Source organism: Ochotona curzoniae, unplaced genomic scaffold (assembly GCF_017591425.1).
Source record: "Ochotona curzoniae isolate NIBS_2020 unplaced genomic scaffold, NIBS_Ocur_1.0 contig_4754, whole genome shotgun sequence".
Classification (NCBI taxonomy): Eukaryota; Metazoa; Chordata; class Mammalia; order Lagomorpha; family Ochotonidae; genus Ochotona; species Ochotona curzoniae.
The window spans coordinates 476,421-491,224 of NW_024466378.1; the positions used below are offsets into that span (position 1 = coordinate 476,421).

Consider the following 14,804-nt stretch of genomic DNA (forward strand, 5'->3'; position numbering starts at 1 on the left):
GATTGCACTGATATGAAGCTGCAGCTTCCTGCAGAAGAGCAAGCGGCCTGCTAACCCGCCCCAAATCTCAGCCTGTTCTGTGTTTCAATGGAGACTGGTAGCTGTGCTTTTCAGAGCCGAAAAGCAGTTTAAGAGCAGATAGAGAAAATTTAGGAAGAAACTATCTTCAGGCAATTATCCCATGATGTCAAGGGAGAAAGCAAAGAATCCAGTTGCTGCTTTACTTAACCAGCAATTTCTGTCACTGTGGTGTACAACTTCTGCCAATTCCACAGAGTCTTGAACTGCTCTAGGGCTTGAGACTCATCAACGTCAAGGGCTTCTCTAGGGATAAGGATGTTCTCAGAAAATTTGGCTTGGACTATCTCACAATCCAGGGCATTCTTGCTCAGGCAAGTGTGGCAGACATCTGCTTTATCAATGGGGATCTTTGGCACCTGACCCGTTACCTGGGCTTTTCTATCCCTACTGTGGATGCTCTCCACAATGTTATTCAGATCATTGACTACCAGATGTAGTTTCTTACAGTTATCCACTGCCATGAAGTTAATCTTGTCCTTGAAATTCAATGTTGGATTGATACACTTGATTTTCCACTCTCCATTTTTGATCTCCAGTTTCAGAAGAGATGGCTCCTTCCTTGTAGCTTGTTTGAGGCTTAAACTGATTTGCGTTAGGTGCAGAGAATGGTTTGGGACCAGTGCATAATGAACCATTCCAAGTCTTCAGGGCAGAGTTCTTGTAACTTTTCCTGTTATCAGACACATGAATAAGACGTGTGACCCTGTTTGCCTGATTAGCCAGTGCAAACAATGGTGAGCAGAGACAGAGTCATCAGAGCCTGAACTAGTAGGATGTGAGGGAGAGGATATTGGCCAGATAGTGGGAGAAGGGGACTAGATCCAACAGTCTACTCATGTTTGTTATAGCCCCCCTTTGCTGCAGCCCAATCCTGTAGTAAGAATTCTGTGATATAAGCCTGTAGCTCTATATACTACAGTAAACTTTGACTCAATCCACATGCTTCTTATCTCCATTTTTGTAATCCATGAAGTCTTGGTTTCCACGAACCATGTTAGCATCATTCATTTCTTTCACATAAGGTCCAGGTTTGGTAGACAGCCATCTAACCCGGGGCCTGCATGCTTATTTTGCTAACAACTGACAGGTTGTTGAGCAACTTGCTGGCTTTATTTGTTTCCAGAAATGTTACCAGTCCTTGGATCTACTCTGATATTTAATGGCTTGTTTTCCCCTTTTTCTCTAATTCTAAAGCAATTCATAGATATCTTTACATTTTTGGAGTTCTCAAGCTTTGCTAGAAATATAAATTATTGAAAAGTCCTTGATAATATGAGGGTGCTTCCAAAAATTTACGTAAAATAGAATTGACAGATATGTTTACTTCAGTGAAAAAATTCAAATCCCTATGTAGTTTTTGCATAATATGATTTTTCTATAAGCATACAAAATACTTGTACAGCAGTCATTCTGTGGATTACAGAAATGCACAAGGTCATCTACCCTTGTGTCCCAGACATGTGCACAGTTTTCTTCTTGTGTTACCGATATGAATGGTTACTTATCAGCTCCCACTGTGAATAGTATGATTTTTTTTTTCTTTCTCATAAACCTGAGATCATATTTCTTGAGAATTGAAACTAAATAAACAAAATTTTTTATAACTGTGGGAAGAAAAAAAAAGAGTGATAAGAATCTGAGAGAGACTTATGGAACTTCAGTGTGTGGAATTTTACTGGCGAAAGATCCTTTTGTGTGTTTCCTTTAGCAATAGCTAACTTTTAGGAGGCGTTTTCTCCTTCAGAGCTTACAACTATGTATTAGTTTTTAATATATGGTTGCATTATTTTGGAACAGTTTGTATATATCCTCTTTTTTTAAATTATATTTTTGACAATACTTACATAGTTAATTAGGGTAAAAAGGTTCAAGGGCTACAGGGAAGTGGGTAACACTATTATTTCCATATTGTTTCCTTTATGTATCTGAGGTAAAGGCGGATATCAAGCCCCACCCAGTTTCCCACCCACCCCAAGTCCCAGATGCGGGGCATGCTCTGAGATACTCACTCAGGTGGTTTTGATAATTCACCTTTTATGAATTGCTACCAGTCTCGCCACTCCAAGCACGATGAAGTCATTGAAGAATCCACTGATTGACACAGACCCTCATAGAATCTCCATTTGTCCAGTATTTCGCTGCCGACAAATAGCTGAGGTGGTTGATTGACTTGTTCTGTCTTATCTTGGTTAAGGTTCTGAGTCCAGCATTTCAACTGGGGATATCCCCAAATAAATTTTGAGGTATTCCCAGTCCAGGTTCTTGTGTGTTCTAGCAAGCACAGGGCCCAACACAGTCCATCGCCCCGATCAGCTGGTGGTTGCAATTGCTGGGTTGGTTCTGTTTCCATCCATGTCTTCCACTGGAACCAATGGGTGTTGCAGTCCAGCCTGGTTCTGCCCAGCACATACTTGGCCCTCACATAAACTAGTGGCAGTTCCTAATTTTCGTGGTCTCCCGTGGCGGGGTGGCAACCCAAGAAGGAGGAGCCCACTATTTCCCTAAGGGGCCACTCCCACTCCCGGATTCTGCTCTCTCCAGGTGGTTCTGTGGTTTAACTTGACAGATCAAGCCCCCAGTGCCAGCTTCTGCCAGCTGATGTTGTGGCTAAACCCAAACAACCCTCACCCACTCTAATTGTAGATTGCACCAGTAGGAATAATCAGCCCAGCCTGGTTTTCCCCTGATCTAGTCCACATGAGACCCACAGGTGTTGTAGCCCTGCCTGGTCTGCTCTACCCCCATCCCAGCTCATGCTCCCCAGTGGGAGTAGCAGTTCAGCTAGGGAACAACCCCTTAATCCCCTACCAGCTCTGCCCCCTCCCTTCCTGGTTCTCACATGAGCGGATTGGGTGCTGCGGTCACATCTGGCTCAGGTAACCTCACCTTGGCATTCCATGTTGTGTACTGCTTTTGTCACAACCAAATCTGGTTCGACCCACACTCTGTTCTGGTGTTCAGATTTACTAGTGGATGATGTGAGCTGATTCAGCCTGGTCTGCCCCTGACCCATACCAAATGTATACCAGTGGGACACTTTCCATGACCTCTCATGATCATGTATATATCCTCTTAAATAACAAAATTGCACTTGGAACTGGATAACTTATGAATCATAGATGGTTGAGTAAATAAGTAAACAGGATTCAACCATGCATGGCATTTGTTCCTACAACTTGTTCCAGCCACGGGAGGCAGCTTAGTATGTTTGTTAATAACAAAACAAAACGAAATAAAACAACAACAACAGCAACAACAAGCAAGGCTTTGGAAACAAAGCAGCTTAGGTTCAACTCCAGGTTAACTGCTTTTTAACTATATGACAATTCAGTTAGCTTACATTTTCTTGCTGTGTAAAATGTATTTAATAACATCTACCTCCCAGTTTTTTTGGTGAAAATTAGCTATAAAGATTGGTGTAAAACACTTAGCCAGGACCTATTATAAACCAAATGTTCAATAAATATTAAACCTTATGTATTTATTCTTAAAGATTTATTTATTTATTCACATGGCAGAATTACACAGAGGGAGAGACAGAGAGAGAGAGAGGCAGAAGTCTTCCACCTGCTCATTCATTCCTCAAATGGCCAAAACGGCGAGAGCTGTGATGGAGCGGAGGAAGGAGCCAGAGCTTGTTCCGGGTCTCCCATGTGGGTTCAGGGTTCTGAGCACTAGGGCATACTCCACTGCTTTCCAAGGCTCATTAGCTGGAGCTAGATCTGAAATGGAACAGCAGGAACTCAAACTAGCCCCTGAATGGGATGCCATTGCCACAGGTGTAGCTCCCCCTGCTACATTACAGCACTGCCCCTTAAACCTTATTTTAAGGCATGCTTGCTTTTTGTCTTCCGTATTTCTCTATTCTACCTATCTCTCTCTCAATGAGTTGTCTGATTTATTTTTTTGAAAATGAGAGTATGATTGGGGGAGGGATATGGAAAGAGGTATCTTCCATCTGTTGATTTACTGCTCAAACAGCCTCAACAGCAAGGGCTGGTCCAGGCCAAAGTCAGAGAACTAGAACTACATCCAGGTTTTCCCACGTGAGTGACAGGTCTTCCCACACAAGTGCTAACGATTGAGCATCCTCTGCTGCCTTCCCAGGCACACTAGCAGGTAGCTGAATGGGAGGTCCAGAGGTTGGACTTGAGCTGATACTCTGACATGAGATGATGGCCTTGCAGATAGTAGCTGAGCTGAGCTTCTTGATTTACAAGACTGGTCTCTTCTCTCGTCTCCCTTTCGGTCAGTATTGGATTACTGGTGTAGCGAATAATACTTATGGGGTAAGTGCAACTGAAGTTTGTTTCTAACCTATGTGAAGTACAGTCACAGGGAACTGGAGAAAAGCTGCACCCCAAGCATCCAGTCTCAGGTGCCTTCCAGCTTGGGTCACCATAACATGCCTCAGGTCACGACGGCCTGTGGTCTAAACTTGCCTGTTGTTTGTTTTTGTACAGTGCATGAGCCAAACATTGGTTTTGTTCTATTTAGAGGATTAGTTTTTTTATTGTATTTATTTGGAAGAGAGAGAGAAGAGAGAGAGAGAGAGAGACAGAGAGAGATGCCACTTTATCCACTCCTTAAATGTCCACAATATCCAGTGTTGGATAATGCTGAAGCTGAGAGATGGGAACTCAGTCCAGGTATTCCACGTGGGAAAAAGAAACTCACTCACTTGAGCCATCACACCATCACATATGCCTCGTAGTGTACATATTAGCCAGAATTTAGAATTGATGACAGAGCTGTGATATGAACTTAGGCACTCCACTATAGTGTTTATCCCCCTGTGGTTATATTTTATCATGTCATGAACATACCTATATTACATCCTTGATTTTGCTTCTTGGCCCATAAAAACCAAAAATATTTGCATCTTTCCCTTTGAGAAAAAGTTTGCCAATACTTTTCCTGAGCCCTAGAGCAGAATCCACTTCCTAGGACCATAAGTGGAGGAAAGGAAGAAGAGGGGGGTCATGTGGTTGATTTATGACATTCCGTTCTAGAGGTGGCGTGCAAAATTCCCACCATATTCATTAGCCAGAACTCTAAGATAGAACCTAACTACAAGGGAAGCTGAGAGATGTGATCTTGTTTATGCCTGGAAGTTAAAGTTGAGGATTCCAATGAGCACCAAGCAGAACTGCCATAGCGCTTGAAAATGCGCCTTTTTCTGTCCAATATCCATGCACTTCTAATCTGCTTTCTGCCCTAACCCTATTCCACCCATTGCTTGCTGTCACCAGACTCACTCTTGTAGTGTCTGTGGATCTCTGTGTGATCTACCTGTGGGAATACTTTTTATATGGTCTCTCTGGGCGGCTTACTGTTTTGAATCCATCTAACCCTCTGCTACAACTCCTCTGTCTTTCCATAGTGACTGTAACATGATGGGTCTCCAGTGTTCTCTTTGCTGGTGTTCGTGCACTGTCGCTGTGCTTAGAGATGATTCCTTTTAGCTGCACTCCTGAGACTTCAAAACTCTAAAATTCTCTTTTGACTGTAATTTTTTACTATTCCACCTAACCTCTTCCTTGACACTCCTAGAACTTTCTCATGACAATCATCAGGTGTCTCTCCTTCTCTGCCTTTTATCCATCCTACTAATAATGGGACAATGATCAATAATATCAACAACTGTCTTCCTGATGCTCAACGGCCCCTCCGCCAACACTCAAGTGTCTCCCAGTGTGTTTCCTACCCTGAATATCCTTACATGTGGTTGGGCAGTATCAGAAGCCCCACTTGTATCCTGGAATTTATTATTATAAGGCCACTATTGCTAAATTAGTGCCAGGACAGGATGGAATAAGTAGGGCTGGCCCATGGACACACCGGTATGTGTGATATCTGACATTGTAAGAGGTTCTGATGGAGGAGCTTGGGAAACTCCTCTGGCAGGACACAGTCCCTGCATGGGAGCGCAAGAATCATGATAGGGAGCAAGCCAGACCATGCCAGGGAAAAGTATCTACCAGAATACATTTGACATAGGCCAGGGGCAGACTAGGCTAAATCAGTTCACATCACCTGCTGATCAATTTGGGCACCAGAATAGAGTGTGGGTTGGGCCAGGTTCAGTCACAACACATACCAGTACACATTAGGGCTGGATTGGGTCCTTGCTGGGCTGGGCTAGACTATAACCCTTACCAGCATCAGCTGGAATTGAGGATGAGCTGGGTCTGGCCAGGCTACAGCACCCACTGGCAAATGCTGAAGTGAGGGGGCCATGCCAGACTGGGCCGCAGTGTCCATCCAACACATGTGAGAACCATGGAGGGAGGGGGCAAAGCCAGTAGGGGGAATGTAAAGGGCTCCCCTGCTAGACCACCACTCCCACTGGAAAGTGTGTGTTGGGATGGGGGCAGACTAGACCCAGCAGGGCTACAACACCTGTGGGCCTCATGTGAGCTAGATCAGGGAAAAGCCAGATGGGGCTTAAATCAGAGTGGTGAGGGTTCACTGGGCTTTGCCACAACATCAGTTGGCAGATGCTGGCACCGGGGGCTAATTCTGTCAAGTTAAACTGCAGAACCATCTGGAGAGTGCATGTTCCAGGAGTGGGAGTGGCCCCTTAGGGAAATAGTGGGCACCTCCCTCTTGGGTGATCACTCCCACTGGAGAGCATGAAAATCAGGACAGGGGCAGCGGTGATTAGATAGAAAGGCACCAGCCAACATGTGTGTGGAGTGGATAGTGGGGCCGGTTGAACTGAAGTAGGCTTCAATGCCCATTGACATGTATGAGAGCTGAATGGGATGTGGGGCAGACTAAACAAGTCTGCTGTACATACTGTCAAGCATGAGAACCAGAGCAGAGGGGCGGGCCTGGTTGGGGTTTTTGTGGGTCATTCCAACAAGGTTGCAGTTCCCACTGGTTTGTGTGAGGGCTGAGTGTGTACTGGGCAGGATCAGACTGGACTGCAGCACCCATTGGCTTATGTGGAAGACAGGGCTGGAAACAGAATTAACCCAGCAATTGCAACCACCAGCTGATTGGGCAACAGACTGTGTTGGGCCCTGTACTGGCATTCACACACAAGAATCTGGTCTGGGCCCAACTAGAAACTATAATGCTCAGGGAAATGAGCAAATCCCAAAAGGTTAGATACCACATGTTTGCCTTAATTTAGCCACTAATTTTATTTGTTTGTTGGTTATTTATTTTTGAAACTGTCATTGATACTGTCTCAACCCTGGTGTTTTGAAGAATTGAACTTGCATTACTTTTAACATATTGTTTACTCAATACTATGTCATTCAATTTCATAACATTGTAAACTATTGCTGAAGTTTTGTAGGGGCTTTTAACTGACCGGGACTTTACTCTGTTAGCTCTACCTTCAGACCAGAGAAGGTCTCCCCTAGAAACTGCTGAACTTATCTGGACAATAAGATGCTGGACTCCATGCTAGGTATATGCCTGCAATGAATGAATCCCAATTGAACTTCAACTGTGATTATGCAGCAAGGTGGAGGAAGCCACTATTGGGGGAGGGCTGCGGGAAGGGTGGGGCGATCTCAGTGCCTATAAAACTGTATCACATAATACAATGTTATTAACAATAATAATAAAAAAGAATCTGGTTTGGGATCACCTCAAAGTTTCTTGGGGATCTTCCCAATTGAATTGCCGGGCTTAGAACCCCAACCACGAAGAGAAGTGCAGGTTCCACGGTCTGACCATGGAATGCATGTGTCAAAACTGGGCCTCCTCAGAGGCTCAGACGGAGCAGTGGACAGCATATCCAGGTGCACATGGAGGATATGGCAGACTATAGCAACCTGCAGAGGATACCCAGTACCACAATAGAGCATGGAAGACAGAACAAATCATTCAACTACCCCAGCCATGTATGTGTTGGAAGTGAAAATCTGGGCAAACGGAGACTCTAGGGTAGACTATGTCAGCCAGTGGATTCTAGAGACATTTCCTTATGCTTGGAATGATGAGATTGGCAGCAATTCAGAAGTGTTGAACTATCAAAACCACTTGAGCAGAGAACCCTTGGAGCATCCCCTATGTCAGGGATCTGGGATGGGTGGGAAGCTGTGTGGTGCTTCTCCCTTTTCCTTTCTTCTACCCCAGGTACAGAAAAAAAAACCAACAATAATAGTATCAATGTGGAAACAATGGTCTTACACACTTTCCTGTAGCCCTTGACCCTTAGTGACCTAATCAACTATGTAAAGATTATCAAAATAAAACAATTTGAAAAAAAGAAAAAGCCCTAATTTTGCAAAAAAAAAAAAAGTCAAAATGTCTTTATTAGTGGAATGCCCGCAAATAATAAGTGACAGTTCTTTTTGATTTCGGTATTTAGAATTTTGGCAATTCTAATATATGTGTAGCAGTATCTCAATGTTTTGGTGTAAAGCTCCCTAAACACATGGTTTTTTAATATTATTAAGTCAATAGTTGCCTTCTGTATGTCTTTATGGTGAGTTATGGTGAGTGCTTGTCAAAGTGGTTGACCTCTTTTTCTAATTTAATTGATTTGTTCTTTAAATTGACTTTCAAGAGTTCTTCATAAATTTTGACTTGTAATTGTTAACCACACGTGTATATAGCAAATACTTTGTGATAATCTGTGTTTTGTCATCTCATTCTTTTGACATTGTCTTTTGCATAATAGAAGTTGTTATTTTTAATGAAATCCATCTTATCAATTTTCTTTCATACCCCATTTTTGGTGCTATGTTTAAGAAGTTGTTGCCATACTCAAAGTTATCTATCATATTTCTCGTATGTTATTTCTGACAAGAGTTATTGCTTTGCTTTTTAACATTAAAATCTGTGACTACTTTGAGTTAACTTTTGTGATGGGTTTACAATGTGGTGCATTCATATTTTTTGCCTGTGGATATTCAGTGGTTGCTACACTATTTGTTGAAAAATAAAACTTTACTCCATCGTATTGTGTATGTTTTTGTGTCAAAGATCAGTTTACTATACTTATGTGGTATAGTTTGTTCAGTATTTAATTCCATTAGATTTCATAATTTTTATAAATATCACATATTTTCTTAAAAATCATTTACTCATAGGGCCGGCATGGTAGCCTAGAGGCTAAAGTCCTTGCCCAAAGCCTTGGGATGCTGTACCCATGTGCGAGACCTGGAAGAGGCTCTTGGCTCTTGCCTTCGAATCGGGGCAGCTTTGGCCATTGTAGCCACCTGGGAAGTGAATCAGTGGACAAAAGACATTCATCTCTGTCTCTGCTTCTCTCTGTATATCTAATTTTCCAAAAGATATATATATATATACATATTAAATTTACTTATTTATGTGAAAGGCAGAGTTACAGATCTCTCATTTGTTGACTCATTCCTTAAATGTCTGCAATGGCCAGAGCTGGTCCAATTGAAGTCAAGAGTCATGAAGTTCTTCCAGATCTCGCATAGATAAGGGGCCAAAGTACTTGGGCTATCCTCTGGTGCTTTCCTGGGCATGGGAGCAGGGAGCTGGATTTGAATTGCGGCAGCCAGACGTAGTAGGCACATACATAGCAGCAGGCTAACTCATTAAGCCACAGACTCAACCCTTGAATACCACATCTTAATTTTTTGTAGCTTAAAGTAGGGTAGTTTGATAAACTTCTTTTTTCTATTGAATATTGAGCTGTGTCATCTGAGGTTTGTTTGTTTGTTTTTGTCTCTCTGTATAAATCTTAGAGTTAGCTAAATACCTGCAGAGTATATTTTTAGGATTGTTCCTTTGCAGGGGAGTCTTCAGTAATATTCATTGTGAATTTGTCTCTTCTTTTGCTCTTGGTCATTGTACTTCTGGTTGTCATATTCTGCTCCTTGGGGCAGGTTTCTAAGTTGTGTCACCCACAGGTCTATAGTTTGATTTTGCTTATTGCACTTGGCACATGGCTCTTTGTTTGCAGTCAATTTTGCCACTCCCTCCAGCGAGTTCCAGGTGTGGGTTCTTATGTTAGATTTCCATTATGGTTTTGTAGCCCCAGCCCCTGGCTTATCAGTCTCCACTTCCTGTGATATTGTACGGAGGCTGCACTATTGCCTGTACAATCTTTCTTCCGTTTCCAGTTGGAGTAGGTCCCAGGATTAGGGAGACACCAGTGTCCTATTATAGCTAGGTTGTTGATAGTGCCGATCTTGCTGGAACCTGTTGGCCATTAGGTCTGAGGGCCACACAGATCTATTTTGACCCATACGATGCCAGAGTCAGTATTATTTCCCCTATGGGACCAGTGCAATGCACTGAGCTCAGCGCACGCACAGTTCACTGTTGTCCCTGCAGTCTTAAATTTTTCACCACACTGTATGAAATGATGCTTGATGTACCATTGCTAACCTTTTGATCTGCTTGCTGTCAGGTCTGAGGGCTACCCGGACCTATCTTGGGTGGAACCTGTAGGAAGCCATGTTGTTACACTTCACTGAGCCAGAAATGAGTTCACTCCCAGCTCAGTGCATGCACAGTACTGTCCATACCCCTTACCTCCTTAAATGAAATGGCACTGAATATGGCTCAGACTGGGTTGTGAAATCCATCCTGTTCCCACGCCACCCGTCTGGGGCCTGCTGTTCTGTCTCTGCTGTTGGCCAAATCAAACAGACCAGCAGGATAGGTAATTCTTTGTCTCTATTCCCCTCCTGGTGAAAGTCGCTTCCCACCTGGTTGCTGGTGTTGTTCTGGCTGCTGCTACCATTTGGACTGCCACTTGCTGAATGCTGCTGGAATATCAGTCACTGCAACATCACCCAGTTGTGTCCGCTGCTTTTCTGTCTTTCAGTCCCCAGGTACCCCTCTGCTGTTTTTCTGTCTTCTCCTATTTCCTGGAATGTGCCCTCTCTGCTTCACACTGGCTAATATTTCTCCATCTGTTGAAATGTGTCCTTACCCTATTCTGTCATCTTGATTCTCTGAACATGGAATCTTTTTTTCGTATAATTACTTCTTTGATTTTTTTTTCTCAAAAAGTTTTTTTTTTTTTTGCTTTCTCATAGAGATATCATGGGTGTTTTCTTAGATTTGTGCTTCAATATTTCATTTTGGGGGTGCTACAGTAAATGACAATGCCATTTTATTCACTCAGTATTTGGTAATGTTTTAAAGGTTTTTTAAAAATGTGTTTAAAAGCAATAGTGACAAAAAGAATGGTGGACAGGAAGAACGAGAAGGAGGGAGGGAGAGCAAGAGAGATCCAATTTGTTTCCTGTAGTTCATTGGTCTATTCCCCCAATGCCACACACAGCTCTCCTGTTTCGTGATGATGGTTACTTATTACTTTTTCCAGTTAACCATCGGGATGCTTGCTTGTGTGGGTGGGACATTTTATATATCATTGCTTTGTGTTTTTATTTTATAACGTTTTTCTCTTACTTCTCTTGTGAGTTCTAGAGATACTTTCCAGATAATGATTTTTTAACTTTCCTTTTCTCCATTATATTGCATTTTAAGAATATAAAATTACCTCTAACTATTTCTTTGGTTGTATCTCACAAGTTTAATATGTTATCTCTTAAGCTAGTTGATTGAAATATTTTAAAATTACTTCTGGTGTTATTTCTTATTCAATTAGGATTTTTTAAAAGAATATTGCATAATTCCTATATTTATATATTTGGGCAAATTCTAATTATCTTTGCAGCTAAAACGTCTAAGAAGTCTATTTCAAGTTGTTGCAATTCTTTGAAATTTGTGTAAACATTTTATTAACAAACATACCATCACTTTTGGTTAAGATTTTCTGTGTATGTATATGAAGGGTTTGTATTTGATACTACACTGTCCACTGTACTAGATAAAAATCAATCAACAAGCTTGTATTTGGTGATACATCTCTGGGTATTTACTTAAGGTTCTTCAATAAGTATACAGAAAAAGTAGAATTAAAAATAAAGTCATTGTAGTGTAAAATTTTGAAGTGCTTAAGTAGCTTTTTTTCCAACATATGAATTTTTCATGAATATTTTGAAAGAACACTTGCATGCATGAATTTCAATTTGGGTAGCAAATGTAATTCTTCTAGTTTCATTTTCTATTAATTTTTAAAGTATTCCCATAGTTCTATATCTACACGTTTGTTAATCACATTGTTTTAAACTGCATAATTTATAAACCTGATGTATTGGTTCCTGAACAGAGACCAGCTCTGACTGACTCGAGAACTTGCAAAGGATGCGTGGATCAGTGAGAAGAAAAGAAGGAGAGATGTGGACCACTACAGAATGATGCTCATAATGGACAACTCAGAAAAGTTGCTTTCTTTTTTATACACAAATCATCACAAGCTTTTGCACAACAGCCAATTGTTTCATTTTTACTTCATTACAAAAGAATGATTATAAAAATAATCCTAAAATATTATTATTATTATTTTACTTCAGAGAAAAATATTTTCATTCAAACTTGCAGTGATCTGGCTGAAGCCAGGAACCCCACGGTTGGCAGCACATGCAGTTACATAGTGACAAGTGGTTTACTTATATCCAAAATCAATTTTCACTGAACTTAAACTAACTAATATTACTTAAAACATCAGGAGTATAGAATTAAAAGGAAAGCTCATAAATGAAAGCAATTTGTAAAGGCATACATCATAAATTCTTTATTAAATCTTATCATCAGTCATGCATTAGCTACCATCACCTTCAACTAGCACTGATTCAATTGTTTTTTGTTCTTTTGTTAAAGGGCAGTGAAAGGGATCAGGGCAACTCAGCCTTTCTACAAACAGAGGTCCTTTACAATAAAGGTTTTTTATCTTGATAAATTGTTTTCTTTCCCTAAATATAAGTGCCAATATAAGGTAGAAATTTTAAGCCATTTTTGCAGGGGTTCATATTTGTGTCCCCTTAGAAGATGTCCCATACACTTTCTGCTTTCCAAGGTGAACAATCGAAATGAGTCATTTCATGTGTTGTAACCGTTTGAGGTGCATGGTAAACAAACTCTTTGTACCTCCATGATTGCCATCTGTTGCAAGGTATTATCAAGCCATTTCTTAAGGAAAACATTACATATATTAGGGCAAGCTTCAGGACAAAGGTGGGCACATAGCAGGATGTTTGGAGACATTGTGGGCTCAATTGTACTATTGTATGCTTTTAGCTGTGTGTCATTGCCTTACGTCGCTAAAGATGTTTTTATCATAACATGATTGATCAGTTTGAGGTGCTACATCAGTTACAGGAATAACTTCACATTAGCAGAAAAACAGCAAAAACACCCTCAGGAGAATTCTATGAAACATCAGAGAGGTGATTGAGTGTCCATACAATGGGGCGAGGCAGCAATGAGGTGGCCAGAGTCATTCTGCTGGGCCTTGCCTCGCAGCCAGAAACTCCTGGTAGCCTTGCTAACCAAGGAGCGGTGCTCATCACACACCCATGCCATCCAACCCAATTGCACGGCTCCCCACAGTTCCTGAGAGAATTTAGTCAAGTTATGGTTGTAACTTTGTTTGTTTGTCTTTTTACTTGCATTATCTTTTTTGCTTTATGGATTTTAAATTTACTTCAGAGCTTTGTATGATTTTGAGGTTATTATATCTTTCTGCTGGATTGACAATTTGACATTTCAAAATATCTCTTTTATGCGCGATTTTTTAAAAACCCAAAGTCTGTTTTTTCTGATGTCACTGCAGTTTGACATGCTTTCAATTGATTAAAATTTACAAGGAAAATCATGTTTTACTGTTTTGCTTTTAATTTTTTAACTTTTCTGTCTCCTTACATTTGAAGTGTGCTTAATTTTTTTTAAAAATATTTATTTTGTTTTTAATCATCCAAGGTGAGGCTTCCTATTTTAATTCAGTCATCAATCTATGTGTATTTACTACAATGTGGAGCAATACTTTTCATCTTAGTACACATTTTACATTTTCAAACATTTGCTTCATAGTTTTTGTTGTTCTTTTATCCCATGTTTGTTATATAAGCTTTTCTATTATTTCAAACTGTTCCTCCTTATTTTTGCTAACTATATACATTAATAAAAGATTTATTTATTTTATTGGAAAGGCAGATGTAGAGAGGAGGAGAGAGGGAGAGGAAGATCTTTCCTCTGAAGATTCACTCCCCAAGTGACTGCAATGGCTGGTACTGTGCCGATTTGAAGCCAGGAGCCAAGAACTTCCTCCGGGTCTCCCACACAGGTGCAGGGTCCCAGTTCTCTGGGCCATCCTTTCCCAGGCCACAGCAGGGAGCTGGATGGGAAGTGGAGCTGTCGGGATCAGAACCAGCACCCATAAGGGATCCCAGTGCCTTAAAGGTAAGGACCTTAACCATTACACTATCGCACCAGGCCCACTAACTATATACATTTTTAAATTATTCTTCTAGTAGTTACTACAGAAAATATGAAATATGCTTTTGGCAAATATAAATTATTAGCTCTAGTATTTTTCCATGTATTTAAATACTTTATTATAACTCATTGTCTCAGAGTAGTCATCTATAAGTTTCTATCCTTTCATAACATGGATACTATGATTTCATTATCCCTATATTTTGTATTTTATATCGCATGATATTTGTTGTTTGATATTTTCAATATTCATCAAGCTTTCTCTTGTGTATTCTTCCTTAGTTTGTATTTCTGGACCTAAATCTAGAACCACATCTCTCAATCATAGAGCATTTATTTTAATACATATTTTGATGTGTTTATCCCAGCCACAAATAATGCAAAATGTGGATATGTGAAGATCAGACATGACAAGAATCAAAATATTTGGGGAA

General features: G+C 40.8%; 1 pseudogene; it reads right to left on the reverse strand.

Annotated features, from left to right (window-relative positions):
• Window positions 1-224: 224 nt before the first annotated feature.
• On the reverse strand, window positions 225-4,771 carry LOC121161239 (annotated as a pseudogene).
• Window positions 4,772-14,804: the final 10,033 nt, after the last annotated feature.